Source organism: Pseudorasbora parva, chromosome 11 (assembly GCF_024679245.1).
Source record: "Pseudorasbora parva isolate DD20220531a chromosome 11, ASM2467924v1, whole genome shotgun sequence".
Lineage (NCBI taxonomy): Eukaryota > Metazoa > Chordata > Actinopteri > Cypriniformes > Gobionidae > Pseudorasbora > Pseudorasbora parva.
Genome location: NC_090182.1, coordinates 11,361,854 through 11,385,905, shown reverse-complemented (window position 1 = coordinate 11,385,905; position 24,052 = coordinate 11,361,854). Strand labels below are relative to the sequence as shown.

Sequence of the window (24,052 nt, the reverse complement as noted above, 5' to 3'; positions counted from 1 at the left end):
CATTGTTAACAGATAACGGCTCGTCTTTGGAGAGCATCACATTCACAATCATGCGTTTTGCTCTAGAGGAGAACGGGAAGATGGGTCGCTTGTGTTTGGGCGTCTCTGCAGTATTGTTCTAATCACCGTTAAAAACATTTAGGTGTACACCACCAGTACACACACACACAAGCACACGAGAGAGAGAGAGGGGCATTGACCACATCTGTGGCAAGCTGCATATTCACTTAAACCAACGAGAACTAATTAGCCTACTAGAAGTGACTAATACCTTTTTGAGTTTCATTAGTAGATGCTAGATAGAAGTGATCTATTCAATTATAGGTTTGTGTTTGTTTCATGCAAATCTATTTTACTATTGTTTTCTATGAGGATCTGTGGTTTAGATAGGAAGTGTTCACTTCCAAATAGTGTGTATTCTAATCATATATTACCCCCAAACCTATAGTTACCTATTCATTAACATATTCTTAATTTCCCAATAGTCAGTTAAATGTATTGTCTGGTTAGTCGTAATCACACATATTACTCGTGATAGGGCGACCAGTCACTTTTGAAATGGCTTAAAATAATATACTAGAAACATAAAAATCCATAATAGTTTAAAAAAATAAATGTTAAAGCGGTTTGCCACAACCATCAGATTGACATGCATTAAATTACCAATTATTCTATACTCTTAGGCTATGGAGTTCAATCAATATGAAGCAATGTACATGAATCTTCAGGCTCTCCCATGTTCCTCTGAAACACGTGATTCCTCATAATGCAGCATGATGTGCCGTGATTCATGCAGGCTTCTAACCTTCTCAGAGATGTTGTAAGTTTAAGTATGATGAGAAGCTGTGTGTAAAATAATGTGGATGGCAAGATATCAGCGTTTGGTTGGCATGGAGCATGAAACCACGTGATGGGAAGCTGGAAATCTGCTGATGTGGTTGGTTGCGGGATCAGGTGGCAGCGGCAAGGCCCCTACAGAAAGGGATTCCCATTCAGATGTAGATAAGCAGGGACTTTACACTTCTTCCCTATTATAATCTGACATATTGGTGAATGTTTTATAGCTTATGACATGCACTTGATTTAATGATGCTTTCATTGTATTTTATTTACATTTTATGAATTAGAAAGGAGTTTCGGCTCTGTGTGCTTTAAGAACAGAGTGTGACTTTGAAATAATAGTGGCATTTTAGTGAAGAGATGGGATTTATTTCTGGAGATTGCTTGTAATTTGACTTTTAAATCAGATGTTATGGTTTTCAAGCGACCTTCAGGGTAGGTGTGGTTGAAATGAAACGTTTTGCCTGGCACCCATTTGACAGATATTAGACCTGCCTTTTAATTTTTTAATTGTGATTTCCACTCCAGTTGACATATATGCACAAATAATGAATTTTTGTTGGAATAATTCGATCGTCCAGAGACAGAATCTTAAGTGTTCTCACTCTCTTGTGCGTCTTTTCTTTTAGTCAAATGACATATTATTAAATTAGTAATAATGTTATCCTAAAATTATATTACAAGGAATTTCTGTTTCTTCCAGCTCTTTCCAGAGAGTCCTGTGAGAGTTTTAGGAAACCGGCAATAATCTCTTAGTGTATATTGATAGTGCTTGCGCATTATAATGCATTTGATATATCTGTGGATAAACATTAATATATAGATGTAATAGCAGTGTTACGTGGACACTGTTGACATGATAATTTACGTAAAAGCACATTGTGCTGCTGTCACGATTCACCAGTGAGAGTGCCCCTGATTACCACCAGAGGACACTCCACTCCGGACTGTCACTCTATCATAGACTACATTACCCATAATCCTTTGCCCGGACTCATTAGCGCTCACTGTTTACACCTGTGTCTCATTACCTCTGCCTAAACTTTGGCTCTTTCATTCATTGCGAAGTCTTGCTTTGTGTAAGCGTTTCTGAGCGTTGCCCTGGTTTCATCTCTCTTAGTCTTGGATTACTGGCCTGTTCTGTGGCTTACCCCGTTTGCCTGTTTGTGCTGCTTGCATGTGTATGACCTTTTGCCTGTTTTATGGACTATGATTTTGGATAACCCTTAAATAAATACTGTATTTGGCTCTCCAACCCTTCCGTCTTCGAGCAGTCCGTTACAGCTGCATTGGCTTGATTGGAGTTTGTGTGGTACAATCAGTGTTCGGTGTAGTGCATTACCAAGTAATTATTTACTCTAATTAAATTACAAAAAGTAGAGTACAGGATTAAACTACAGTTACATATGATGTAATTGCATTAAATATAGACTTATAGAACGACTGAAAATAAAACAATAGTGGATTTAACATCTGATGATAAAATGTTTTTAATAAAACCTTTTGGTTAGTTCATGATCAATAATTTATGCACTTTTATGTTATTAAAAAAAGAATGAAAAGCGATGTTTTATGTCTATCCTTGTTCAACTGGTTGAGGTTGATATGGGCTTAAGAGAGTAATGAGTAATGCAATACTTTTTAGAGAAAGTAACTAGTAATTCATTAAATACTTTTTTTAAAGAGCAACTTTCCTAACATTGGGTACAATCAAAATTACAAATGTAGAAATATATATATTTCTATATATATATATTTATATATATATATTTATATATATATATATATGCAAACATGAAAGAATAAACCGCTTAAATATTCTAATATAAACTAGGGCTGTACTAGAATAATCGAATATTCGAATATTCGTTCGGTGAGGTGGCATTCGATTTTCAGTTTTCAGTTTTGAGATTCGAATATTCGTTTTGTTTTTTTTTAACACGTGACTTTCGTCGCGGACTCATTCTCTAAATTAAAAAAAACACCGCAACATGCTTTCAATAAAAGCATCGCGCATTTTAAAGATTTAAATTAACAAAAAGTCAGAATAAGACAAAATAAATCCCTTATATAGAATAAAACTAATTGTAATAGATATTACATTTTGTGTCATTTTAAAAACAATTCATTTATTCTTATTCAACTGTTTATAAGCATGCTACCGTGTTCTTTATTTATTACAGTTCATTGAAATCACTGTGTGTTACTAATTTAATTTCTGTTTTGGGATTCATTTGTTTTAAAGAAAGGTTCGTTATTAATACCTTATTAAAGTTCTTGCTCTCAACAGACTTTGTGTTTTGTATCACTTGTGCACTGTCCGTTTTCGGAGCATAAACCTGCCCGTGTAATGCGTACCGGAAACTGTTCTATTTAAAAGATTATTAAATGTTTATTAATATTTAAAGAATGTGTGCCACCTGATCATATTGCACCAAATGCAACACTGCACTCCACTGGGTCTGCCGCAACACATTTACGATGCCGAAGAGTGAAACGTGAAGTCGTGAAAGATGATAAAAATGCAAACCGACACTATTATTATATATTTAGCCCCACCCACCGAAGCTTCGAATATTCGATATTGATTGCCACCTAAGCTTCGAAGCTCAAAAAATGGCATTCGAAACAGCCCTAATATAAACAGGTTTTGGGAATAGCAGTAAATATTACAAATCAGTTAGATATAAATATAACATTTGGTTAAATAATAACTTTTGTCACTGTTAATTTTTTTACATTTTGTATAGATCATGTTTATTTTTAGAATTATAACAGGTATATATAAATGTTAATTATTTGCTGAGAAAATAATACCCAAGCTGGTACCCTACTAAAATACCATACTTTACGTATCACTGTGACGTTATGAATGAGTTGACTTGGGAATGAATGGAAAATTGCTTTATTTACTCTGAAAAGTTTGGATAAAGGAAGTATTAGGGAAACGCTTTATGTGAGGTAGGTCAGATGATTTTTAGAGCTTTGAGTTTTACCCACTTAGGAATCAGACGGACTGTTTCTGCTATTATGCTTTTTCAGATATTACCTTTCATGTGTAATATAGCTGTTTGTGAATGTAAAAGCTCTGCAAAGATCAAAGTGCATGATAAATGGAGTTATCTCCCCAAAGAACTGATTCTGAACTGCCTCAAAATGAGTCGTCAGTAATTCCAGTCTTGCTTCCTGCTCAAACCTACATTGCTTTGTAACGAATTTGCTTAATACCTGCCTATTTGGTCTTCATTGGCTGCCCAAGAACAACTTCTACTTAGTTTACCAGACCTCAAACACTAGTTGTAGCTGAGACCTGGAAGAGTTTGGTTTGTGACATGTTGGGAAAACAGTTTTTCTGCTTTCAAAAGCTTTGAGAAAACTCCAATAGATACAGTCAAATAAACGCCATCGTTACTGTTCATATTACTATGTGTAGCTGAAACCCAGGGCTTTTGGTTTTTGGACTTGCACTGTATCTGACCAATCAGAGCCGAGGAAGCTCTCAGAAACGAGGGGTTTATATAGACTGAATCCTTGATCGAACCGTTCCAGATGCTGTGAGAAAAGAGATCATGCTGCAATATATTATGGCTAAATTAAAGAGTTTTTTGACCTTGGGTGCATGTTAACCTAATGTAGCAGACTCCAAAACAAAATGAAAGACCTTTGAAATAGCATAATAGGGGTGTTTTAATGAACACATCTAGGAAAACAATCAATGTCAGAGACTGTTTGCTGTTTGTTAGAAATAAAATGAGAGCAGCCTTGATCCATAGAGACCGGTGCGCGCAGAAACACGATCCAGCTCTAACTACAGAGACAGACAGACAGGGTTTGAGTGAACATCGAGTCCAATGTGACTGAACTGAATGTGACTGATGAGAGTGGCCATACCTTGAACTCTGCAGCAGAACGTGAGAGAGGCACAGTCTGTGGTAGTTTGAATGTGCTTGCAAGAGAGGAGCAGGGCTGAGAAAGAGTGTGTGTCTCTGTGTGTCAGTGCCGATGAGAGAAAGAGCGAGCAAGAGATCTGGAGCTTGTATGAATTATGCAGGCTGCAGTCTAGAGTGCAGAGTTTTAGCTGACCGTGTTCCTTTTTCTCTCATTTGCCTCTGATTTATATTTCACAGTAACTTCGCCATGTGCTTTTTCAAACACACAGAGAACAGAAAGCCGAGAGCAGTTGATTTGGCCTGTTCATGTCAGATAAAACGCAGCCTGTATCAAAGGCACTTCGATACGAAATGGGAAAAATTAATGAACGTATTGATTGTGCATTGTTTCAAAATTACATCGCAAACAGCAGCTCGTTTATACTCTCAGCATTATTGCTTTTACCTCGCTGCAGTCTCTTAAACATTCCCACACAAGCCCTGAAGCCATAAAGACATGCAGAACATCAGAGGCAGCGTGACAGAAACAGCCCCACCTCCTGGTCAGATTATGGTAATGCAGGCAAATCCCCCACCGGGGGACACCAGCCCATATAGAGGATTCTGGTGCTTTTTTATCTGATGACTATATAGTGTATAAAGCTGTATTGAAGGTATAGAGCTTCATAAGGAGCTTATAAAGACAGTGAATGTCCTTTAAGCTGCAGAAGGACAGTTGAAGTTTACCCAGTCACTGAATAATTGAACAGCACTTAGTTTATCTTCAGTCCCTAGATGCACACTCACAAACCTCCTCGGTAGTCTAGTGGCTTCAGTTTGGTACACGTGCACTAACTTGCAGCTACGCAATCAGTGACGGCAATTCTTTTTTTTTCGTAATGGATGGAGGAATGATATTATATCTGCATGACGTTAAACTTTGTGTGCGGGTCACGTGGTGAGGTCCATAAATATGCTTTTATTTAGCATATTTCTCACTTAAAATATCAAATTATATTATCAACATGAGAATTTGAGAGACAAATTAATACAAATTGTCATGAAACTCTAGCTGGTGCAGACTGATAGGTCCTTGACTCAGTCTGCTTGCAATCACATCATTCTTTATAGGGCGCAGCTGATTGGTTCCTGCTGTATCAGTAGCCAATGAGCTTGCTGCTCAGTCTTCAAAAACTTGGTCAGCATTTGCTGTCGCAGTTGCAGCACACTTTCAGAAACCCTCCGCCTTCCCCAGCTCCACCTCTGCTACAGGTTATTGATGTACGCTCTATTGTACAGCAGCAGCATGTCTTGCTTGCTCACAGTGTGTTGTGTATGTGTTGGCAGGAGCATGTCTCGTACTGCTCTGAAGCAGCAGCATATCCAATCTATTTCACAAAGACCAAACATATCATAACCATTCCCATGCCAAAGGGAGTTGTCATGACAGAAAAATTATTTTATCCATATTTTGTACATCACTCTTTTGCTTTGATGACAGAATGCTACTTTTAGTGTTGATAATACAATTTACAAGGAAACATTTTTAAAGTGGCCTTATTATGCTATTTTAAAGTTTAATAATTTTGTTTCATTATGATTAGATGGATTAATAAATCTCTTTAAATCCCGCCTTTCCACGAGCCTACTCAGCTCTGATTGGTCCAGTCTGTTGTGATTGGTCTACCACGTACACCACGTATTGCGGAAACAAACGCCCATTACCATAACTGATCTTCAGCTCCGTTCAGGAGGCTTCCTAAAGCTCAGCGATTGTACACACTGTAAAGGCCACAACCATGATGTCGACTTTCCATAAATCCCAGAGCGAGTTTGAATCGAGGATGAAACACTGGAAGAACTAATTTTTCACTAGTTTCTCAGTGATGCTATTCAGTTTGAGGTTCACTATGAGATGCTTCAACTGTAATTCCTCACATCAGCATTAGCAAATGTATGTCTTATCAACCAGTGTGTGTGTGTGTGTGTGTGTGTGTGTGTGTGTGTGTGTGTGTGTGTGTGTGTGTGTGTGTGTGTGTCTAAAATACGGCAGTGCTTATGTGAGAAAACTAATCTTGCTCCATCCTTTCTCTTTCCTCAAAGTAGTAAGAATTACCGACAGTCTGCATTAATACACAGTTTTAGGTAATATTACATCCCAGAGCTGATTTACAGTAGTATTTCTGTAAGATGGTGATAACGTGAGCTAGCCGGTTAGCCAGATACTTACACAATATGAAACACAATCAACACATTGTAGAGCACAGCGTCTTCTCGACATGATGCTATCCAGTATCCGCTGCTGTGTTCAAGTTTTCTCTGGTCTCTGTGTGGCAATATGCTAATGTTTCGTTGTGAGGTCACAACAAAACTGCTTGTGACTCGTTTGAAAAACAATTCTTTTAACTGACTCAAAGGTGACTCTTACTTTTGAGAGACAATAACTTTATATACTCTGCACTTTCTGATTTAAAACTTTGCAGGACTGCAAAGAACTGTTACACAATACATGAACGTTCATTTTCAAAAATCCATAATTGGGGCTCTTTAAAGGTGACACAACAAACTTTATAACCCATTATAATTACTGATGTTGTCTACACTGGATGCAGTGCAGTGCGAAACTTCCCGCCAGTAAATGTATTATTTTTATCCTCATTCTATTTATGATGTACCTTCTCATAGAAAGAACAAATGGATTTGCAGTGGTCATCCAGTTTAAACAGTTTCTTACACGACGCAGTGTATCCCATGTAGGCGCGGTGTTTCACTGTAAGCTAATGAGTTGAATCAATCGCGTTTTAATATTTCTCTGGTCATATAACTTTTTTGTTTGTTGCCGAGGCTTTCATGTAGGATCTGCAATCTCTGACCCAGTTCGCTTGTTTTCCACTCAGGGTGCCGAAATACTATTGGGTAAATTGGCAGTGGGCGGGACCACACAGGCCAAAACAAAAAAAGACATTCTGACACAGAACGCACATTTCAAAGTAGAATAACTAGCTGTAGCCTTGTTGTTCGGAGAAAGAAGATAACATGTTTCCTAAATCTTTGCGATAATCTGGAATTTTTATGCTTTAGTACAATACAAAAAAAAGTTCATACAGCACTTTGCCAAATTCACTTTTACATGTTGTTTGAACCTGTGTGTCGGCAGTATGTGTAAACAGCCATATTAAAATCCACCCACTCCTTTTTTATGTACCCATATATCATAAGCAGTGTTTTAGAATAAGCTGTTAGCCGTTTCTATGTGCCCTATTAGCATAGACCCCACCCTGAGTGAGCTGTACACAGTCCGCCATGTTTATCTCCTTGCCAGAGCATATAACAGCTAGCCTGACAAGCCAGACCCACATCAAGATGTTTGGTCTGGAAACTAACCATAGACAGGGCTCAATCCGAGGGGCGGGATAAACGGTTGTCTTTCAAACTCCTACTGCACGCGATAGGATAGCGCTACACCAACCAGAGCAACGAAGGTGAAGCGGAGCTCGTTGACAGATTAAACATTCGCCGTATCCGGTCAGCAAAACTCTGAACACATCTTCCCTTTTTAAGAACGACTTCAGTGGCGTTCTTTGATCTTTTCTCCGAGAAAAGCTTAACTCCAAGTCTTCCAAAGTCACGGTCAAAGCTGATTCGAAAGACCGCCGTTCGCCAGTTTCTGTGTTTACTAGAAGCACGCAAACATTATGGCCCCGCCCACCGACTCTATACACGATGTGATTGGCCTGGCAAGAGTTAGGGGATTATTAGGGGGGTGTGTGTGTGTGTGTGTGTGTGCTCAGAAAACCATATATCAGATGTTTAGACTGATATGGCTTTAAAACCATAGACTGTAAAAAAAATATGGATGTAGTGTCCGTGACGTCACCCATAGGATTCCGATAAGCCGTTCTAAAGCTTAAAGTAGGGGCGAGCCTGGCGATGGCATCTTGCGAGCGAGTCATCACGTGTCACTCCCGGATAACAGAAAATGGGTAAAAAGGCGGGATGTAGGCAGAGCTTAGGTGACACAATGACTATGGACGGCGGATAAATGGCTATCCACCTGTCACTCAAAGTATCCACACCCTTAATTATGCAGAAATGTAAGGCTTTATCTAATGTAAACGAATGAGTTATAAAAAAAATTCACCCCCTCACAGTTGTCATGAAGGTCAAAATTAGCCGTATAGGCCAAAACCACAATTTGTACCAGGATGTAAACATGTTTTTTTTCTGCTGTGATGTTGGGAATTTTAACATGGGGCTCAATGAGATTCTGCTCCCTTCTGGAGCCTGCCTCTAGTGGCCAGTCGATGAATTGCAGCTTACATTACTTCCATATTGGCTTCAAGAGAGATCGCGGGAGGTTTCCGCTTGTTTAAAACACATGCATATAACCAAGGGGGTAATCTAGCGCTCGGAAAGCGTTCCACCCCTAGGGGCTGCCATTGCTAACCAAGCCATCACCTGCTGTTAGCATCCCATTGACTCCCATTCATTTTTGAGTCACTTTGACAGTGAATAACTTTACATCTGAGACGTTTAAAGACTCCATTTGTCCATTGTTTATTTATAAAGAAACACGACAATGCATAAAAGGCTCCATTACCTTGTATCTTACACTATCGCCCCGCAGAAGCTGTTTTTGTAAAAATAGGCTAACGATTGCGTCATAACCAACGCGACCCTGTCGCACAGTTGAGAAATTACCGTATAGACCTGAGGAGACGCTCACAGGCAATCTTTTACTGTCTATGAGACAGTCGGGGGGACGTGGAGACATGTCCTGGAGAATAGTCTGATAAAGTCAAGGGGGAAGAATGGGGAGAAGCCCATAGTGAGCCAAAAGCAACGGGAGAAAATATTTAAACAACGTGATTCAGCTTTCGCTTTCCACATCTACTAGAAGACTCACAGCTGTCAGACAGGAGGCTCACGTCACATCGACGTCGTCAAGCTCAGTCTGAGCATGCGCAGTTCACTCAGCCATCAGGAAGTGAGTGCCCCTAGGTTGACTTCATTCTTTCGCCGTTGACGTCAATGGGAACGCTCGGTCCATTTCTTTTACTGTCTATGCATATAACAGACTTTTATAATGGTGAAGAACTGCAATGTAATGTGAGCGTGCCCGAAGTGAGATCCAAACAGATGTTTTAGTTTTTGGAGGCATGAGCTGTACAGACTCCGCCCTCTTCTGGATAATGTGGTGGGAAACAGCAGCTCATTTGCATTTAAAAATATGCATATACAAAAAAATTTGTATACATATGTATTTTTTTATTATGTCTGTTGTACTTCCCTAAATGCTCCTTTATTCATATATTTCCACTCCCACACCAGTTACACTTAGTTACACACACCACACACACAAATCGTACTGGCTTTTATGTTTCGTTGGTCTTTGTCGGGGCTCAGTGGTTCATGTAGATTGTCTACAAACCGAAAGGTTGGTGTTTCGATCCCCAGTTCCACCTGGCCAAGTGTCGAGGTGTCCTTGAGCAAGACACCTAACCCCAGCTGCTCCCGATGAGCTGGATGGGGCCTTACATGGCTGACATCGCCATCGGTGTATTAATGGGTGAATGTGAGGCAAAATGTAAAGCAATTTGGATGGCCATTGGGTCTGTTAAAACCGCTATATAAATGCAGTTCATTTTGTAAATACCGGTATTGCACTTGTCTGTTTGCATAATAAACAGTGTAGCCAAAGTTACTTTGAAAAAGTAATCTGATTACTGAATTCTCCTTTAAAAAGTAACTGTTACTTTACAGATTACTTGATTTTAAAAGTAAATAAGTAAGATTACAAGTTACTTTATTAGTTACATTCAGCAGTTGCCGACAACAACCACCAGCAACATACAAATTACAACCTTTTTTGCCAACACTCACTTTATTGGAAGTGCATTTTAAACAGTAACGTCAACAATGTATCTCCTGATATTTTAAAATTAAATAAAATATATATTTCCTGAAAAAATACTCTCCCCGAGACGCAAGAAGAAAGCAAAAAGGAAAGAAAATGACTAAAATAGTTACTCACTGTGACTTGGATAAATTACTTTAATCTGATCACTGGTTTGAAAATAGTAACGTGTTAGATTACTCGTTACTGGAAAAAAGTAGTCAGATTAAACTAACGCATTACTGACATCACTGATAATAATATATATTTTTTTAAAGATACATGCACGAAAACAGCATGTTTCTCATTCCTCTCAATAATGGGAATTTACAACAGGGTATAATAAAATATATTTTGAGCTAAAACTTCACAGACACACTCTGGGGACACCTGAGACTTATAATATATCTTTAAAAAAATCACATTTACAAAAAATATATAGTATATGAAGTATATGAATTTTCTTAGTATTTTGTACATCGCTCTTTTGCTTTAATGATGCTGTGCAAGAAGGTCTTAGACTTTTAGACTCCATTGAACGTGCAGAAGAATCTTTCTTTCTCTCCATCTGCCCAGTGTTCACACAGAGAGACTGAAATCAGATAAATCTGTCATGAATTCAGCCTGAATGCACATGAAATGAAAATAAAAGTAATATATAGATATATATGTGTTTTTTATATAGCCAGCATGCTCCTGATAACACAAATCTGTAGGAAAGCAGGAGGGGAGTTATTACAGAAAGAGAGAAAGGGAGCGCGGGAGAGATGCTATTGCGGAAAACCGAGTGGAACAGGGGATGGGCGAAGGTAAGCAAATGAGAGTGGTAGGAAGAGAAAAGCAGATGCACTGAAGGGGGAGGGGGGCTGCACATGAGAAAAAGAGAGAGGGAGGGAGAGTAAAAGAGAATAGCTTTCCCCTTTCTGCTCTGCCTGCGAGCATCTCATCAACTATTCATCACTTACTGTGCCCATCTCTCTCTCTCTCTCTCTCTCTCTTGCTCAGTCCTCATTCACGCTATCCTCCGCTCTGAGAGATGTGTCAGGAATGTCTAATTGAAATGAACTGATAGAAACACATTGACTTGGGTAAGCAGGTCGACTCAGCCGAGCTCATTTCTAAGACAATCACACTAGGGCCTGTTTCACACACGCTGCATCTGCGACGTGTATTTTTTGTGCCGGCCATATTAACTAGGGATGGGTCACGATGTTCAGCTAGTCAATTAGTGAGGTCTAGATTTGTTCTTATATATTTTTAGCTTTGATATTTTTAGCACTCGTGCTTTAACGAGCTTGCTGTGCTTTATTTGTTAGTTAACACTGCAAAACCCTCATTTTTTCAGATGGTTCCACCACAAGCATTTCTCTATTTGTTTTTATTTTTTACAGTAAGGTAAAAAAAAGCACTTTATGATTCCTGTGTTCTGTTTTCATCATACTGCGCATCCTATACCACATATATTAGGGGCCTATTATTTTTGTGATGCAGAAAACACGGATAGGATAAAAAATAAAGGAGCAACCTAGGCCAATTCCAAAGGAAAACCAAGGACTTGGCAACACTGGCCATTTCATGTGATAAGACTGATACACACAGATACTTGAACGTCTTTACTACATCTCTGTAAAAATAGAAAGCCTATTTAATATTTATTAATATTACTTTGATTTGAAGAAAATCTGTTACTATTGCACAGTAGAATGCACTTCTCAAAGTAATAATAAAATAATGAAATCTTTATTTTTTTAAAGGAATATTAAAACATTTCTTACATATTTCTATCAGTATTTGATTACATTTTAGATTACAAGATTATTTATTTATTTATTTAATAAAATACTTAAATGTTTTATGACTTCATTTGATTACCAGCGTTTTTGATAATACATTTGTATTAAATCATAAATCCAGAAAATTAAAATACACATAATTTCTGCTAAAATAAAACATTTCATAGGGGACTTTATCATTAAAAAAATTAAATAATGTATTACATTGTTAAAAAGTTTATTAGACATGCTTTTATCAAAACGGTATTAAAATGGAATCCAGACAAATTAAACATGAACAAAAATGTCATTTAGGAAAAATCAAATGCATTTTGGAATAAAATAAATTGGATTTGTTAGGGCTATGATATATTTACCCCTTCTTTTGTAAATTCTCCAATAGAAATGAAACAGATCAGGGTCAGGTGATCACAAACCAGCCTAATTATACAAGTATAGGTCTCTGCCATAGACTGACTGTAAAAAAAGATGTGACGTGCCTTCACATTCTTCCATTGATGTAAGTGAAGGCGCTAGTGTTTAAATATGAGCGCGAAGTTGAGCCGCGATATCAAGTTCCTGCCCACACTTTTTGTAAAATAAACAGTTATGGAAATGTAGAGATTAAAGTTAAAGCTCCTGAAAAATGTCCGTTAGTTCCTAAGTGACTATCACTGAAACTTTATAGAATCAAATAACTGACTAAAACTAAACTTATTTAAAGAACGAACAAAATCAACATGATAAAAATTGGCCTTAAATTACAGAAACCACCTTTGGAAAAAATGTATTTGAAGTGTAATTTGATTGTTTACTTTGTCTATGTCCCAATGAGAATACATGGAGAGGGTGGGCTTTATGACCGATACTGCTTCCAGTCACCTGGGGGGGGCGATCGAGACGCTTCGGCTTCAGTTTTTAGGACTCGTGTTGCAGGCTCGGTCTCTGCAGGATAGTAATAGTAGTTACCAGATCAGTGGGTGTGGCCAAAAACAGAGAGACGTTTTTCCACTGCATTAACTGCCTTGCCCTCGTCACAGTGAGGGTAGGGTTTAGGGGTGGGGTTTGGTGAAGGGGATCATTTTCATTGCATGATTTATAAACACACATCAGTTTGAAAACACTCACAAATTAAGAAACGCCCGATTTTGTTCCTCAGAGACTCCATACTCCTATACAGGGCTTCCCCTTTTCACAGTCAATTATTTAACTAGTTAATCAGGCAATCCACTGACCTAAAAATAGATCGTTTTGCATATCCTTAGCTGGTTGCACTGTTCACATGCAAACATAAGTGCCGTGGCATCACAGAAGTGACATTGAAAGTATATTTTTGGTGTGCAAGTGACACTTCACACAGAGAACATGTTGAAAATAATGCATTGGAAATCTATTTATCAACATGATTTTTGAAATATACTGGAATTTATATAATGTACTGTTAAAAACAGGTTTGCCGCTGGGCATGTTGGTCTCCTCTTGTGGGCGGTTGTTGACTGACTGTAATAAACTGCATTGTTTACCAGATCTTTTGCCATTAGTTAGAGGTCTGATTGTTGTTGTGGTAACAGACCTCCCTAGTCAAGGGGGCGATAGAGTTATCGGTGCCGTTGAGTGTTGCCAAGTCCGCGGTTTTCCCATGGAATTGGGCTACTTTTAAGTTGTTGCCTGAGGTAAAAAATTGTTTTGTTTATTTCCACCCCTGTATGTATGATTTTGGCACTCCAACACCCCCCAAACATATAAATTCAGTGGAGAATACGGCTGCCCGGTGGAGAAAATTACATTGGGCTATTTCTGGACTACTTTTGTTGCACAGACCTGCTCCAAATGTGTTGTTATTCAAATACCTATAAAACAGTTATACTTGCTAACTTGCTCTCAATTGCACATGGACACATTTCAAAATGCATAGTTTGCATTCGTAATCATGTTTGCATTGAGTATGTTACAGGCCTTAGTGATTCAGAAGATGCAGAACATAGTTTGGGTGAGTGTGTTTGCCAATCTTAAACTCAGGTAGTGTTAATGTGCTGTGATGAGGTGCTTATGTAGTGGAGGTGATGCTAGTGTAAGCTCTTCTCATTTGGCTCAGATAGACCTGCTGTGTCAACTTTTTCTTTCTTTTTTTGTTTTAATTAGCAGCTGGTTTTCCTCTGCGGGCTCCATTGGGACTCCATATGTTATGGAGTATAGATCCCAAGTGTAAAGCACACGCTGTACCTCAGCTTACAGTAGCTTACAAAAATAGGTCCCATAGTTTCCACCAAAACACCACAGTTACTACATGTACTCTTACTACTGTAAAAAAAAAAAAAATATTACATTCATGTGGGTTCGTTCTTTCTTTCTTTCTTCAGTAAGGTTTTTTTTTTTACTTTTATTCAGCAAGGATACATTAAATTGATCAAAAGTGACAGTAATGACATTTATAATTTTACAAACGGATTAGTATTTCAAATAAATGCTGTTCTCTTGAACTTTCTATTCATAAAGTAATCATAGGATAAAATGTATTGCAGTTTCCACAAAAAAAAAAAAATATTAAGCAGATTTTATTCCCCAATTTCTTTGACCGTATACCTCTTGGAGCAGTCATGACCTAACAGTAGAGAGTCTGACTAGGAACCTCAAGGTTGCGGGTTTGATTCTCAATACAGAGAGGAAATGACTGAGGTGCCCTTCAGCAAAGCTCCCCGGGCGGCCGCCAGAGTGAATGGCTGCCCACTGCTCCGGGTGTGTGTCCACGGCTTGCAGTGTGTGTGGGATCACTACTCATTACTCGTAAATATGTGTGCACTATTTGGATGAGTTAAAAAGCAGAGGACAAATTTCAAGTGTGGGTTATCATACTTGGCCTTTGCGTCTTGCCACTTGTCAAAAAAACATTTTGCCCTTCTTTCTCCAGTGTAGAGCCAACATTTTTTAAATAAATCCAAAACAAAAGCAATACCTCATCTATCATACCACTTTTCCATAAAACACGATTTGCCTCGGATTAAAATATTCAGATTATTCAAACAACTTCTTTGTGGGGATAAAAGTTGTGTATATAACACAATTTCCAAGCAAGTAAAGCTTGTTGGTGAAATTTAGAGAGACACATCTTTCATTTAAAAGGGGTGAAATTGGATTTTTGGAAGTCGTCTAATCTTCGAAATATGGCATTGGGGATATAGTACCAAATCGAGTCATTACTACAAAGACTTTTTTTTTTTAACCAGCCAATTCTAAATGAACTAATTCTTTTAAATCCCAAATTTCCATGTTACCCTCAGAAAGTTCTTTTAGATAAAATTCAACAACATTTTGTTAACATCGTCACTAATTTTGTCACCAACAAATGAAGATAAAGAGGGATAAACACACTGAGACCCCTCTACTTTTGATATAAGAACTCTGCTATACATTGTCACAAGTCCTTGAAGCCATCAATTAAAAGATTGTTCTAGTTTTTGTTATTTTAGGTAAGAAATTATGTTGTTGGCAAGTCTTTAGTTGTCTAATGCTTCCATCTACTTGCATCTTTCCAAAAACCCTCGCTGCGTCGTGACAGCAAGAACTGGACAGTAAGGCTTTGATTTGATTGACCATCTTGATCATTTTGATACTGGAAATAGAAAGTGAAAGTACAAGTATACAGTGATGAATTCTGTAGCAGTAATGAATCGGGTGTGTGTATAGCTGTGCATGTGTGTTTAAATTCGCAGCCACAAGGGCTTTTGAGTGAAATTGTGTGCTGCCAGTGATATTGAGTGGTGAACTCTTATTTCCTCCACCCTGGAGAGGTGACAGGAGACACGGAGTGAGCAGAAAGCCACTCAGCGGAGCGATGTTTGTGTCAAAGGTCACCCTTTCACTCATTGTTTCTTTTAACTGTGGGACGGATGGAGCTGCAGAACCAGCATCCACTGGAGAACGTTTTAGCTGCTTCTTTAATTGTTTAATGGTGTAATTATTCTGTCTATATCTCTCCCTCTCTCCCCCCCCCTCTCTCTCTTCAAGAATGGTTACCATGGTGACAGCTGCGCTGCAGATATCACACTGATCATACGCACAGATAGAGGTGTTTCTGTCTTACACATAAATGGAAATCGCAGTCTCATAATAATAATAACAAACAGACTGAATGTGTCTTGCACTGTGTGTAAACACACACTATGACGATGATATTTATATATGATTGTGTGTGTGTGTGTGTGTTTGGTCAGGCAGGTCGGTGTTATGGCGTTTGATTAGAGTGCTTTACTACAAATAGCTCATGCTGAATAACAGCACTTGTTAAAGCAGACGTGAGAGATCCGTTCACTTCTGGAGGGCAAGAAGCAGGGGTGGGGGTTGGTGAGGGGTGTGAAGTGTGTGAATGATGGAGTGTGTGAGTGTGTATATGTATGAGAGAGTAAGTGTGAGCGTGAGTGAGTGAGAAAGAGCAAGTCAGCTGACCTTGAGAGCGCAACCCTTGATGAAAGGAGATCGGACGATCTGATTGGCTGGTGGTGTGTGTTCAGTTCCAGTAGGGCTCTTGAGATCAAGCAACATCCTACTATGAAATCACACATCACATACACAACCTGCAGCATCTTCTGGATTTAAACTGTATTATTACACAGCTCTAAAGTTGGCTATATATTATATCCAACTTTATCTGCATACATACAGGAAACTAAAAATGCAGCTATATTATCGCTCTGTAGTCCTCAGTTCTTCTGGGTGCATAAAACACAACCTCTTTGTCCAGAGGATCAGAGAAGGATGGAGAAGCTGGCATGAAGACCTTGTTTGGTTCACTGTCTCTCTCTCCTATGGCTGATAAAAATATGAAATAAATGAGATCTCTTGGCAAAATAACTGGTGTCCAGTCCCGTGAATGATCTAATGAACCACTGACAACTCCTAAATAGCTTGTTTGTAAATAATGTATTTCATAATTTTGAAATGATAAATTGATCATTAATAAAGTTTGAAAATACATTTATTAAACACATTATAGCTTATAAATCAAGAACAAATCATTTACAGCTGTTTTTATACTTACTAATGTCTATTAATGGTTTATAAATGATAAATTCTGAACTAATGCTTCATAGCAGCGTGCAGTTATTATAAGCTATTATAATAGTTACCCATATTTCAAGTTAAACCATACTTTTATTTTGGCGGCTTATTGTGAAGACTTTTCGATTGAAGACTGGGGTTTCTTTGTGGTAATAGTTTTGTCAAATGAAATGGGGAAATGCTGGTGAATTGACTTTCAGAGCGGCTCTGGGGTTGATGTGTTCATGTCCTCATATATTGAGACAGCAGACGTTGAAAGCACCAAGAGCATTACGCGTGTTTGAATGTGTGTGGTACACAAAACTGCTCCGCTCATGCAGAATATGCAGACCGTATAGCAACATGTAAGTGATTGTCTAGTTGTTGGCTAAATATGTGAAAGTTTATTATTTATGATAATTTTTTCCTCCAATAAATATCAATTTATCATGCAGCTCTAGTATCAGCTTTTTCAGCCAAACAGCCCTTAAATGACATGTCAAAACCGTGCAAGTTGATTGCTTCCCATTTAACTGAATAGGAGTATCAGCCAATCAGATTTGGGGGTTATGTTTAGGGATGTCATGGAACTTTAATAATGTCTCAGAAGATTTAGTAATCTTATCAACCTATAATTTCTCTCTGATTGTATTTGATTTAATGATTAATGTAATGGTTGGGGATATTGTTACTGAAGTACTTTGACATAAATATTGTTTCAGGAACAACATAAGTTGGCAAAGTCATAGGCATTGCATAACCAATTCACTCATATATAATGATGCACCATGCCCCAATTTAATATTCAAAATATTATATTCCTACTTTCCAGCATTCCCCATGTGAGGGATGGACTGTGACAGGCAGCGCAGCTCTGGAAAATAAACCCTGCCATGGCGCTGCGGCTCTCACGTGGAGTGGTTTATTTTCATATGTGCCTGCATGTCCCAGAGGTTGCCAAAAATAATTATTTTTCCAGCTATCTTACTTTAGTTTAGGTCCTTTTAAATGGCAAAATATTAGTGTTCCAGTGAAGCCATTCTAGAGCAATTTGTGGTTGGTTGTTTTGTTCAGTAGTTAAACAAATGCTTACATTAACAGGCTTTTTGTTGTAATCTGCATTAAATGAGTAAAAAAAAATGGCAACATTTCACCTATTATTTTATTTTGTGCATAATAAAACAATTGGGAAAAAAACACACACTTACACTTAGAAACTTTAGTGGGTTGTTTTGACTTGGACCGCCTAGCAACGCTCTAGTAACGCTCTAGCAACCACCCAGAACACCCTAGCAACTGCATATCACATCCCTGGCAACCACCCTGAATGCCAGCATCATAGTGGCAAGGCTATGCAAGCATAACTCTCTTATTAAAATCTATAGTTGGATAGGGTACTTTTTTTCTTCTGTTGACATGAATGTGAATTTCCAAATCACCATATAAATGTACAGGCTTGATATGCTTTCAGTTCCCACCTGACAGTGAGAGGGCACATGTGTAGGGCTCTCTCAAACACTGTAGGCGGAAAGATCAGCGGTTAAGAGTCATTTCAAGACTCTACAGTCAATGGGCATGTTCTGGCACACTGCCATACTACTTATTCTGTTTTTACAGTTTGCAACATCATGTACACTGCGCACAGTGTGACATACTCAATTAGCCAAAACATGCACAGTATACAGCACAATCAGAATGCACTGTGTGGAATATTGTATCCTACAATGCAATGCTCTCAACTTAAAGTTACACTCGAGTGTGATGATTAAACTTATAAGTGATAATGGCCCAAATTTTTTAAAACATCCCTGTCATGACTCAGTATTTAGACCAGACTGCATGCAGTTTCACAAAGGTGTGTGTGTGTGTGTGTGTGTGTGTGTGTGTGTGTGTGTGTGTGTGTGTGTGTGTGTGTGTGTGTGTGTGTGTGTGTGTGTGTGTGTGTGTGTGTGTGTGTGTGTGTGTGTGTGTGTGTGTGTGTGTGTGTGTGTGTAGTATTTTGCAAAAGTCTTAGATACATTATTTTCAGCAACAACAACAACAAAATGCTTTTAAGCTGTTATTAATATCTTTAGCTATAGTGTCAGTAGGAAATATCCGTTTACATTTCCAAACATTCCTTTTGCCATTAATTGTAATAATTCAGTGAGATTTTTATATACAAGGAGTCTGACAACAGCCAGTATACTACACACGGAGGTCTGATCTCACATCATCAAGTCTTTCTGTGATTACATTAAGGAACAGAAAATCTGAGACTGACTAAATCCAGAAGAATCGTGGCAACGTCTCCAGCGTAAGACTTTTGCACAGAACTATATATAACCCTAAATTGGCAAAAGTTTTGAAACGTCTGTCTTTACATGCACATGAACTTTAATGACATCTAATTTTTAATCTGTAGGGTTTAATATGGAGTTGGCCCACCCTTTGCAGCTATAACAGCTTCAACTCTTCTGGGAACGCTTTCCACAACGTTAAGGAATGTGTTAATGGGAATTTTTGACCATTCTTCTAGAAGCGCATTTGTGAGGTCAGGCACTGGTGTTGGACGAGAAGGGCTGGCTCGCAGTCTCCACTCTAATTCATCCCAAAGGTGATCTAGCGGGTTGAGGTCAGGACTCTGTGTAGGCCAGTCAAGTTCCTCCACACAAGACACTCATCGCCGGTGCGCAGTCATGTTAGAACAGGATAATGCCATTCCCAAACTGTTACCACAAATTTGGGAGCATGAAATTAAGCATTAAGCAAGAATTAAGAGTTCCTTTCACTGGAACTAAGGGGACAAGCCCAACCCCTGAAAAACAACCCCACACCAAACTTTGGCACATTGCAGTCAGGCAAGTATACTGTTCTCCTGGCAACTGCCAAACCCAGACTCGTCTGTCATATTGTTAGACAGAGAAGCGTGATTTGTCCCTCCAGAGAACACGTCTCCACTGCTCCAGAGTCCAGTTGCGGCGTGCTTTACACCACTGTATCCCACGGTTTGCATTGCACTTTGTGATGTAAGGCTTGGATATGCAGCTGCTCAGCCTGGAAACCCATTCAATGGAGCTCACTACACCCTGTTCTTGAGCTGATCTGAAGACCACACAAAGTTTGGAGGTCTGTAGTTTTTGACTCTGCAGAAAGTTGGCGACTTCTGCGCACTGTGCACCTTAGCATACACTGACCCCGCTCTGTGATTTAACATGGCCTACCACTTCATGGCAGAGCTGGGGTTGTTCCAAATTGCTTCCACTTTGTTATAATATAATACGAATAGACTTACTGCACAGGTGGCAACCTATCACAGTATGTTACTTTTGCGTTACTTTTTCTCAACTGGGCTGGGCTTGCTTGTTAAATAACAAAAATCACTCTTCAGCGATAAAACCCCCCACAAAAAACATGTTTTAATGGCAGAGAGATAAGCAAATGCATGTTCACATTTAGTCTAGAACTACAGTATCCATCATGTATACACTTATCACACTCCTCTGTTCGTGCTCACGATTTCTCTCAACATAAATAAAAGGGGCGAAGTAACTTGTGTTAGTATATATTGTGGGTGATGAAACCAGACCATTTAAAACGTGATAAATAGCCAATTTCTTATTTTTTACACTTATGATATTATTTGTGAGCATGGGAAATAATTTATTTTTCCATTGTGGTCTCTCTATTTGGTAGAATTTCCTTAAGCCAACTTAAGCCAACGTCTCTCTCTCTCTCTCTCTCTCTCTCTCTCTCTCTCTCTCTCTCTCTCTCTCTCTCTCTCTCTCTCTCTCTCTCTCTCTCTCTCTCTCTCTCTCTCTCTCTCTCTCTCTCTCTGACACATAATAGCAGCTTGTGGTTTCTCGAGTCTTAATGCTGTCTGTTTCTATTTCTCTGTGGGCTTCCTTTGCTGTCCTGTCCAATCTGTCTTAGGACATGTATTGTGTATGCATTTAACATTACCTTTGGTTTTAAAGTGAGCTCTATGCTGGTGTGAATCAGAGTCTGTCTGAGATTCATGGACATCTTAACCATGTCATCTGAAACGTAAAGGCATGCCAAGCAATGATCAGTGGAAAGGGTTTTAATTGTGCACGCTTAGCTGAATAAATGCAACCTTCATTACAGTTTAACTCTTTGTTGCAAGATTTAAAATCTAATTAAAAAATGTTTTTTGGAGAAACAGATTCTACAGATTCCCTTTGACACAAGCAGATGGAAAAAGTGAGGGAGAGAGAGATATGCCCTCTTTTGGCTGTCAGTATCATTGTGCACATTCATTCTGGTCTGTTCTCTGTCTGACAGTCTGTCTCTCTTACACACACACACACACACACACACACAGTGTCACAGAGAGCTGGCACACACTGCACCCAAGTCACGTATGGCCATATGTCGAGCTTATGTGTGTGTAAAGGACTGCAAATGAACCACTAAGACCATTTTCCAGTCATGATGATATACAGGTTTTGGGGAGCATTTCTGTTGGGACATAGTTTGAGAAGTGAACTAATTCTGACAAAAAAACATCTCCAATTATATTGCTGTGTAAGGTTTGGCCAAGTCATTAGTACTTGATTAAAAATGATTATGTAAATCTTTATTTATTAATATAAATGATACAAATAAAACAATATAAGTCTGGGCCAGTGTTGGGGAAAGTTACTTTGAAAAGTAATGCGTTTTAATATTGCGTTACTCCCTTAAAAAGTAACTAATTGCATTACTTAGTTACTTTTTAAGAAAAGTAATGCGTTACATTAATTTTGCGTTACTTTTTTCACCTGGGCTGGGCTTGTTTTTTTATATAACAAAAAAAATATATATTTTTGAGCAAATGTAAAGACCCTCTCAAACCAAAAGTAGATAATCCTCAGGTTACACTTACTTCTATAATAAAAACACAAAATCTAAAGTCTTTTTTGCGTAGGGTTTAACTCAATCATTAAAGGTCAGCAGCAAGACATTGGTTAATAAAGTGAGATTGAATACATACAAATATTTGATTTATTAAACATATTTAATTATTGGAGGTTTGCATAGTATTCTGATTTTGCATTTCACAGATTTTATTCATTGTTTTGTTTTTTGTGCAAATGAGATTAGTAAATGCACGTTAGAACTACAATAACCATCATGTTTACACACAACGACTCCACACTTACGATTTATCTCAACATGGGGACAGGAGAGCTGTCAGTCAATAAATGGGAAAACAAAGTAACTTGTGTTATTTATTTAAAAAAGTAACTCAGATATTGTGTTGGTAATTTTAAGTAATGCATTACTTTACTAGTTACTTGAAAAAGTAATCTGATTACGTAACTCAAGTTACTTGTAATGAGTTACCCTCAACACTGGTCTGGGCTATGTCTTTAAAAAACAGATACATGTTTGTGTATTTTAAGGCACATTTAAAGAGACAGCTCACCCCAAAATAACAAATATTAATAATTATAATTTAGTCACCCTCATGTTTTTCCAAACTTGTATGACCTTTAATGAGAAGAGAAACATCAGACCCCATTGACTTTCACTGTATGTACAAAAAACAAGTCATTTATTTTGTTTTCCACATTTATGTTCCATTTTTGGGTGAACTATGCCTTTAAGACTTGGTTGGTGAACTTTACTCTTTCTATGTCAGTTATTTCTTTTTACAGAAAAAGAAAAAATGCTAATGTTTTCAACATTGATAAAAAACTTTGCATCTCAGGAATAAATTACATTTTAAAATATATTTCAATAGAAAAGATTGGACCCACTTTATATTAGGTGTCCTTATCTACTGTACTAACATTTTAATGAATAATTTGATACAGTGCACTTATTGTGTACATACAGGTTTTTACATTGTACTTACATTTTAAAAATACCTGCATGTAATTACGTCTGTAATTAATTTCTATATTTACATTTGCAATTACACAGTTGGAACTTCCCTTACACCTAACCCTGCCCTTAAACTGACCCATATCAACACACACTTGTCCCTAACTCTACCCGTATCCCACCTCAATATCAGCAAAAGTGCTTTGCAATACAATTTAAACACAGTAAGTACATTGTATTTATTTTTCATGTAAGTACATAGTAGTTAAGGCCACCTAATATCAAGTGGGGCCAAAAGATTTAAATTTCTATAATATTTCACAATAGATGCCATAGAAACTTGGAGGTTTATGTTTAACCAGACCATACAAGCACACATTGTTTTTGGAAAATACTAAATTCTGTTTCTCTTTATTTTCTCGCTGTAGCTGCTGTCATACTTTCATAAATGCAGTTGACAGAAAGGCTGTGCTGTAGACTTGACCCTACACACACACACACACACACACCTCTCAGATATTAGCTCTTTACTGCTGTTCTTTCAGGCGTGTCTCAGACAAGCTTTCATGTTACTCTTATCAAGCTCACTGTTCATCCTTTTTTTTCTGTTTCCTCTGTGAAAATGAGTGTGTGCGTCAATTGTGTGTGTGTGTGTGTTTGTGTGTGTGTGCGCACACGCTTGCATGCACACTCGGGTGAGTTTCACTTCATCCAATGTATTAGTGTCAGTATGGCCCGGGTCTTTTCTTTCTAGATTGAAGGAGGGAGAGAGAAAGAGGATCTCAGGAGACAGAAAGTCTTCCGGTTATAGAAGAGTGAAAATTTTAACA

The 24,052-nt window shown here is 38.2% G+C and overlaps 1 protein-coding gene across 3 annotated transcripts in view; it reads left to right on the top strand.

Annotated features, from left to right (window-relative positions):
• Positions 1-24,052, top strand: part of nrg2b (neuregulin 2b) — a 104,549-nt gene that overhangs the window by 3,545 nt on the left and 76,952 nt on the right. The window lies entirely within an intron of this gene.